This window comes from Gouania willdenowi, unplaced genomic scaffold, assembly GCF_900634775.1.
Source record: "Gouania willdenowi unplaced genomic scaffold, fGouWil2.1 scaffold_93_arrow_ctg1, whole genome shotgun sequence".
NCBI classification, from domain to species: domain Eukaryota; kingdom Metazoa; phylum Chordata; class Actinopteri; order Blenniiformes; family Gobiesocidae; genus Gouania; species Gouania willdenowi.
In genome coordinates, this window is record NW_021145258.1 from 2,120,446 (window position 1) to 2,128,528 (window position 8,083).

The following is an 8,083-nucleotide window of genomic DNA, read 5'->3' on the forward strand; positions in this document are numbered from 1 at the left end:
AAAAAATTCACATACCTTTTTTAAAATGTTGCTCAATGTTGCGAAAAATATATGTTTTTTTATGTGCAACTTTACAATCAGCACCCCACACATATCAGGTTGTGTCATTTGTTTATATAATATAGTGGTCAAAACCCTTGATCTGAAGCTCAACTTAAATATAACGTTTATGGTAAATGTATTGCTAAAAGTTATATTCTTGCAAACAAAATTTATATTACAAAAACAACTTAATTTCAAAGTTAAATAAAACAATGTAAATTTTAAATCTGTTCTCCAATTTTCCCCATAGAAAATGTAGCACAGAGCAACTTTAATTAGGGCCTCATTTTAATCAAATTTAATTAATTTACTTAACATTTATTTTATCTTTGCTTAGAAAAATACAAAGAAAACAGTTGCAACTGGTGCCATGTTAAAAACTCTGGATGGTTCAATCAACATTACATGTTTTTGGAAAGAATTTGGCTAAATTTGAACCAAATGTAATACTTTTATCACAAAATGGAGACTATTATTGAATTTCTGGTTAAGCTAACCCATTCAAATAAACAGGGATGTATTGTATTCATTGTTTCTAGAGGGTTTTACTTGATGACCTGTTAAAGTTATCATAATGTCAGAGTTTAGGCCAAACCCTAAAAAATGTGACAATATTTTGCACAGAAAAGTGTATTTTAAAGTATTTTTATTGAATTATATGAGAATATTTAAGAAAAGAAGACAAAGCATACAACTGTGAATAACTGGCATCATGGCTTACAATTATAAAGTAAAAAGAAGTTAAAACATGTTCTAGTACCAGAGAAAACAATAATAAAATGATGTTTAATGTAAAACACTAAGAGCCACTGGTTTCCCATGTCTGCTGGAAACTAAAGAACAAAACAATCCAAACTGTTTATTTCATAAGTAGTTGTACTCGTTCTAGAAAAGCAGTATTGGCACTGACAGTAGGTGAAGTGTTGCCTTCACATTCACACGTTCTTCTTCACTTCTTGACCGTTGCATAAGTCACTTCTTCTTCACCTTCCTCTGGTTCTCTGACCTAAAGGAGACAATGGTGGAGTTTTGAGGTGATTGTGTATATTTAAAGAGTAACTAAACCCCTGCTTTCTGCTGACCTGCCACTAGGGGGAAAATTAAAAAAAAAACGTCTTGATTATGGGCGTTTCTCTTGGAGCAGTAAGACACGCCCACTCAGGAAACCGGTCAGAGCTGACAATGACAGAGCACCGTCTTCTCAACTACTACACACAATGCATAAGCGCGCACGCACGCACACACACAACAATACTTCGCTACATTGGAAATAGATTCTGTTGCAGAGTAAAATAAATTCATCACGCCTGTTTCCGTTACATACTGTAAATTACAATATTTAATTTCAAGTAAAACTATATTTTTCATCAGTCCCTGGGTGTTTACTGGTGAGTGAGGCCAGGGGCTCCACAGAACCTCGTCCTCCCTCCCACCGCAGCCTCCCATTCCACCTAGAATGTTTTATAGACTTTATATAACACACTTTTTTCTGTACTCTTTCCACCTCTGGTCTATACATACACACATAGTTTGATGAACCCTATGATTAGACTAGAAACTGTTCTTTATAGAAGCACAGAGTCAAAAACATCACCACAGGAGATCTTTTATAGAAGGGGCGGGGCCAACAGTGACAGTTGGTGACGCACGATCGTCACAATAATCCGTCTCAGCCAAAAGCAAAATTCAATTGTAATAGCAGCATTCGACCCTTAGAGGGCAGTAACTCTGACATTTTACAACTAAATACGCACAATTCCAATACTTTTACTAAAATGTTAAAAGTTGGACTTGGATCAATCAACAGCACGACTTAATACTCAAATATATATGTATTCAGCAGAAAAAAGTAGGTTTGGGGTTTAGTTACTCTTTAAAGGAGGATCATATGGACAATTTAATAAAACCAAAGTTGAAGTTTTTGGACACAAACTACTGGGAGCATGTCACCATCACTGTAAAGAATACTGATATATCCTACTCAAGTAGAAGCACTTGATTAAACTTACACGTAAGTCATACATTAAATACTCAAGTACAAGTAAAAAGTTGCTGAATTAAATAGTACTCAAATTAAAAACTACTAGTTACTTTCACCCTCCATGTTTATTTTTGGTAATAAATCTCATGTATAAACTTAAAAAGAATAGATGAAATCTTACATAACTGGAACTTAATTTATTTTCCACAAAGGCATCTGTATAAAATAAAAGGTTTGTCAAAATGTAAATTAAAAAATAAACTAAAACAACACTAATGAATTCAATTCAATGCTGTTTTGGTGCGGTACATTACATTTAATCTGATTGGTCAGCTATGATGTGATGCATTTGATTGTTGTCTGGTCATTTCATTTTTTGTAGTTTCACAATGTCCTTTGATCATTTTAAAACAAAAAAAATAATAATTTACTCAGTAACGGTTGGGTGTAGAAATGTAACAAATTACGTTACTACTTAAAACACACTTTTAAGTGCAAGTAAAATTACTGATTTAGAAATTTAGAAAGTACCCATGAAAGCAACTCAATTACAGTAACATGAATACTTGTAACTTTGTAACTAGGGGTGGACGATATGAGAAAAATATCATATCACAATTTTTTATTTGTAAAATCACGATCACGATTTTTTTCTTTCAAATCATTGAGACTATTTTAAAGTTATTTACTAATAAAACAAACCAATTCACCTGCTTAAAATAATCGGCATAAATGTAAAAAAGGAATAAAAGATCATTTAAGACAAAGTCATTTTAAAATAATTTAAAAAAAATGTATGTAAGCAATTTATCAAACTGGTTCCAAGTACAATTAACATCAAACAAAAGGGCTGACATGTTCTTTTATTCACACACAGTCTTTTTACTTTGTTTACATAAAGTGGTGTAGCATTAGCATTAGCATTAGCAACAGCTGCTACATAACAAGTAGAGTTTAGATTCTTGGTCCGACCCGGGGCCGAGCTCAGGCCTCATTTTTTTTACTTTTTTTTAAAATTTGTTTTAACCTCTATTACATTAATGTTATTTTTTAATGAACACAAAAACACTTCTATATTGTTGTGGTATCATTTCTAAAGTGATTTCTGCTCGTAGTGGGACGAGATATTGACGCCGTTGTGTTGCGTTTAGTTGTTCAGCGTTCACATTTACTGAATATTGCTGATTTTGCTCATTCCTCACTTGCTGCTGGAGCGCAGGGAACAAATAGGATTATGTGTTTCAGTCAGGTCTGTGCTCCACGTACGGGCCGCCCGCTCTGGTCTGCAATACTGTTACGAACTGGGTTCTATGTTCTGGTTATGTTCCACTTGTGTGTGTTCAGTGGTTAACTGATGCTGAGATTTCCCATGGCAGAGAAGGCATCATGGTTACGTGCAGCTTTCTCTGCCAATGTGTGTCTTTGTTTACATGTGTTCTGAGTTTTGATTGGCTGGGAGGCTGGGCTAAGGGAGGGCGTAAGCGGGGAAAAGACTAGTGAACAATTCTCTTCCCACGGTAGTGTGAGTGTATGACGGTGTAAGATGGTTCTCTGTGTGTTTGTTTATTTTTGGCGTTACTACAACCTCCATTAAAGTCTGTAAAACTGTGATAACGGATTGAGTCACGTCATTACAGTACCGCTACGTGAAGCACCGCGCTAATAATCTACTGGCTGCAATACGTTCAATAAAATAATAATTTACGTTGGATTTGCTTCGGGCTCAGGCCTACAATATAAGTTAATAGGTCGGGTGTGGGTCATGTCGGGTTTTATGCCCGTGAGCCCGGGTCGGGTCAGGCTGGTTTTTTTGGGCCTGATCTAAACTCTAATAACAAGGCATCAGATCAATCTAGTGATTTCTATTAGTTTTTTAGGTAACACACTCATATTAATAAAATCCTACTTTAATCAGTGTTTGAACGCCTCATTTCACACAGTTTAGACATTCATATCCTTTACAAGATAAAATGTTACTGCTTTGGTTACATTAGGCCTGGGTGATATGGACCAATATTCATATTTCTATATTTTTCCTCAAAGTGGCAATAGCTGATATAAACTCCATTTGTTTATTTTTTTCAATAGTTTTACAAGAAAAACAATAATGGGTCAAAGTCAGTTGAGAAAAACGCCACAAAGACCCTTTTATTAATCACTAGCAGCACAAAAACAACATTTAGTGTCACTTTTGACTTTTTCCTTCATTAAGGCTGAAATATGATTAAATTCTGTATTGTTGCTTTTTTCAGGGCAGCTCTGAGTTGCTGAAAGTAGTTTTTAAAGTAAATCACATTCAGGACACTGTCTCTTTAAGAATGTGGAAACAGCAGCAGCAGATCTCTGCTGAGGAGAGACAGAGAGTTAGTTACAGAAGAGAAACACATGCAGTGTTTCCTCAAACATCTCTTAGTTCTTCAACACTCAGAACTGATAGAGTTTTACAGACAGACAGACTGACAGACCTCTGACAGTCGCTAACACAGCTGACTGTGTGTCCGTGTACTGGGGGGAGGGGGAGCGGAGCGTATTTCTGCCTGGTTTAAGCACTTAATAAGTATTCTGTGTCTGTAAATAATGCTGACATGCTGACTAGCAAATGGTTTGATTTGGCAGAGAAAAAAACCTTTGGATGTTCTGTGTATGGACCACAGACATATGACACAGACACGGCACTGCAAGGGTTAAAATGTGAACTACAGGCGGTTCTACAATCTCTGTGATTTGGGAGATCGTCGTCATGTTGTAATCCTTAATGATCATTTTGGAGATAAAGCAGCAGGTCTACAAACAGCACGCAGGCAAAAAAATCCCAAATTTTGGGACAAAATGGTGAACAATTGCCGTGTTTTTGGAAACAAACTACTGGGAGCATGTCACCATGTGTTTGTGGGGATTACTTTGTGTATTGTTGAGTATTTAATTTATGTTAAAAAAATTATATTGCAGTCTGCAACTCTTATAAAAGTGACTTTTTGTCATATTTGCTAAAGCTGTCACTATGTAAGGACAGCCTTACATGAAACTAGTAGTTAGTGTGAAAAAAAAATCTGGCTCATTGAGCCAATCTGCTGATATCCAGAATGTACCATGACAGAGCAAAAAGAACCACTCTTTGATGGGCTGTCTGACAGCTGTTGCTCACAGTCCCCGCCCCATTCCCGGGGCTGGAGCGACGTCTTTTTTACAGTGTATGGTCTGGAGGAGTAGAAGATAGAATTGGTGACTTTTCTGTTTGAAAGATATTTACTGCTGCTTGATTTAGATTATGTTTGATTTGTAATTGTTACACTAGAACTCTGTGGTGCATGTGTTAGGGTTAGGGTTAACCCTTTTACTTGAGTATTGACGACTAGTACTTTTGCCACCTCTGATTACACATCACTGAATGATGATGTGTGCGTGTCTAGTTGTTGTGAATTCAAACCCAGTTTGGTTTCTTGTGCTTTAGCGACTCTGCTAAAGTGGGAGCAATGGTTTGACGTAGGGAGTCACTTACCTCTGAGCTGGGCAAGGCCTCTTGGTTTCGGTTTCTGTAGCTGACGGTGGAATAAGTCACACTGCTCTCCTCCCCATCCTGAGGTCAAACAAAGGAACAAATCACTTCCTCAGCAGGATTTATTGTCTCAGCAGTTTAAATGTCTTTAACTCAGGCCTGTCAAACTCTTTGTATTACTTCTGTGTTTATTTATGTCTCAGGAACCTTTATCTCAGGTTAAGTTTACTATGATTAGATTTTTAAATATGAAAACTATACATTTTTGGAAACCTCATAGTATAAGCAATGTTTCCATTTGCCCCAAGTCCTAAATAGCCACCATCTTGGATTTTACAAAATGGCTGCAGTGAAAAACATTTTCATCAATATCTCAGCTTCTAAATAACCTGGAGCTTTTATTTTAACAGCTAATCTATCATTTTCAGAGCGAAGTAATGAATGCACCTAGCATGTGCTGGACATAATGGAAGAAAGAGTCAATTTGCATGATGGCATCTATGTTGAGGTCCAAAGAAGACAGCAAAACTGTACAAAAAACACACTCCCTACGCATCAGACAGTCTACCATAATAGTTGCCATGAAAACGCAGCCGTTACGCACATGCATTAGCTACAGGTCTCCACACGGCCAAGAATCGTGGACAGAAAAGATTGGATTCCTTGGCCCTGAAAATGGTAGTTTAGCTGTCAAAATAAAAGCTCTAGGTTATTTAGAAGCCAAGATATTGACAAAAACCCTTTTTATGGCATCCATTATGTAAAATCCAAGATGGAGGCCAAATAGGTATCAGGGAAGATGAAAACATTGTTTTCTGATTGCTTATACAATAGATTTTCCAAAAATGTATAGTTTTGATACTCTCCACAAAAAAAGTACCTGACTATAAGGCCTGTTTAGATTCTTTTTCTGTTTGTTTCCAAAAAGTTCCACCTTCACACGGCAACGTTTTCAAAATGATCTCCGCTCACATGAGAAATAAGAAAAAAAACTAAATAATGTAGTCAATAGATGGCGGTGTGATTTTACAATGAACCAAAATAAGCACATGCGCAGAGAAACTTCAGTAACACTTTACTTGAAGGTTGATACATAAGGCTGACATTAACGCTGTCATTATCTGACATTAGCATGAATAAGGTGTCTTGAAGGCTGTCATTAAGTGTCGTTTGTTAACATAAACCCTAACCTTAACCCTATTGCTAACCCGAACCCCTAACCCTTCTTTACCCTAAACCATAACCTTAACCCTAACTCTTCTAGATCCCTCCACCTAACCCAAAAAATGCCAACATAGCTCCAAAGGTGTCATAATTTAGCAAACGGCACTTAATGACAGCTTAATGACAGCCTTTATGACACTTTATTCATGCTAATGACAGCGTAATGTCAGCCTTATGTATAAAACTTCAAGTGTTACCAAAACTTCTTACGAACACAAGAGTAGAACCCGAATAAAGGCGATCCCTCTTTAAGCCCAAAACCGTTAGAGCCCGACAATATTCTAATCCAATTATCCAATACCTTGAATAGAATCATCATCAGCTTCTTTTACAACCACTCATTTTGCAAACAATTATAACCCTGGATTTCCACTGGATGCATCGCTGCTCTGAAACTGCTCCGCTGTGTAACTTCAGCGTAATCTGTAGTCCAGCAATCCCCACCGCCTCTGGTTTTGCTGCACATCTGTTGCAGTAAGGAGTCAGGAGATCCCGCTAATTCACGTATAATCGTGCGTTATATGTATGTGTTACAACCATGGATAAATATTTATATGTGAAATACGATTTTAAAAGTGCTGGGATTGGGCCAACCATGGTATCAACGGAAAGGTCCGGTTCCTCCGAGTCTGAATATGTGCTTGGTTCTTGGGTTGAGTCTGAATTGCTAGAGCCGAAACGCACAATTTTCAGGCCGAATCAATGAGTCCCAACCATTAGTGAGGTTTGCTGTATCGGTTGGTGAACCTCTGAGTGCAGTAAAGAGACAAAGGAACAGGCAGATTAATGCAGGCTTTCCACACAAATCTGAAGAGAAACTAATAATAAAGCTTTCAACAAATCAAACAGCTGGTTAAAAAGTGAATAAACAGCTGATCGTGAAGCATGTTTGATAATTTCTGATTCATCTAAAAGTGAAACACACTAAGTTTATCTGCATGGTGATGTAAAAAATAGCTGCAACAGTTTGTGAGAAGTGGTGAGTGTTTAAATATACTCACAGGAACACGAGCTCGCTTTGGGGCGTCTGTAACAAACCAATAATACAGATTATTATCTCAACCACTCAGCGATGCAAAGAGTTTTTATTGTCACAACCGTCAGCGACAGGAAGTGGAAAGTTACTTTTCTAGCTCAGCTCAAATCTTTAAAACATGAAAAGAAGCAGTTCAATAATAGAACATATAATCATAATACAGATGAATACTAACAAGGTTTAATTAACTGATTTTACATTTCAGAGTTTACTAAATTCTGTGTATATGTGACATCATCATCTGTCTCTTCTATGATTGCTAGACATTCATCCACCTGCATGAGGATTGAAAATTATCTCCTAA

The 8,083-nt window shown here is 36.8% G+C and overlaps 1 long non-coding RNA gene across 1 annotated transcript; it reads right to left on the reverse strand.

Moving 5' to 3' along the window:
* Positions 1 to 671: 671 nt before the first annotated feature.
* Positions 672 to 7,772, reverse strand: LOC114461104 (uncharacterized). Its single transcript, XR_003673803.1, has 3 exons — positions 7,745 to 7,772; positions 5,523 to 5,600; positions 672 to 1,048 (listed from the first exon to the last, which is right to left on the reverse strand). It is a non-coding gene; the product is annotated as an uncharacterized LOC114461104 (long non-coding RNA).
* Between the last annotated feature and the right edge of the window lie 311 nt (positions 7,773 to 8,083).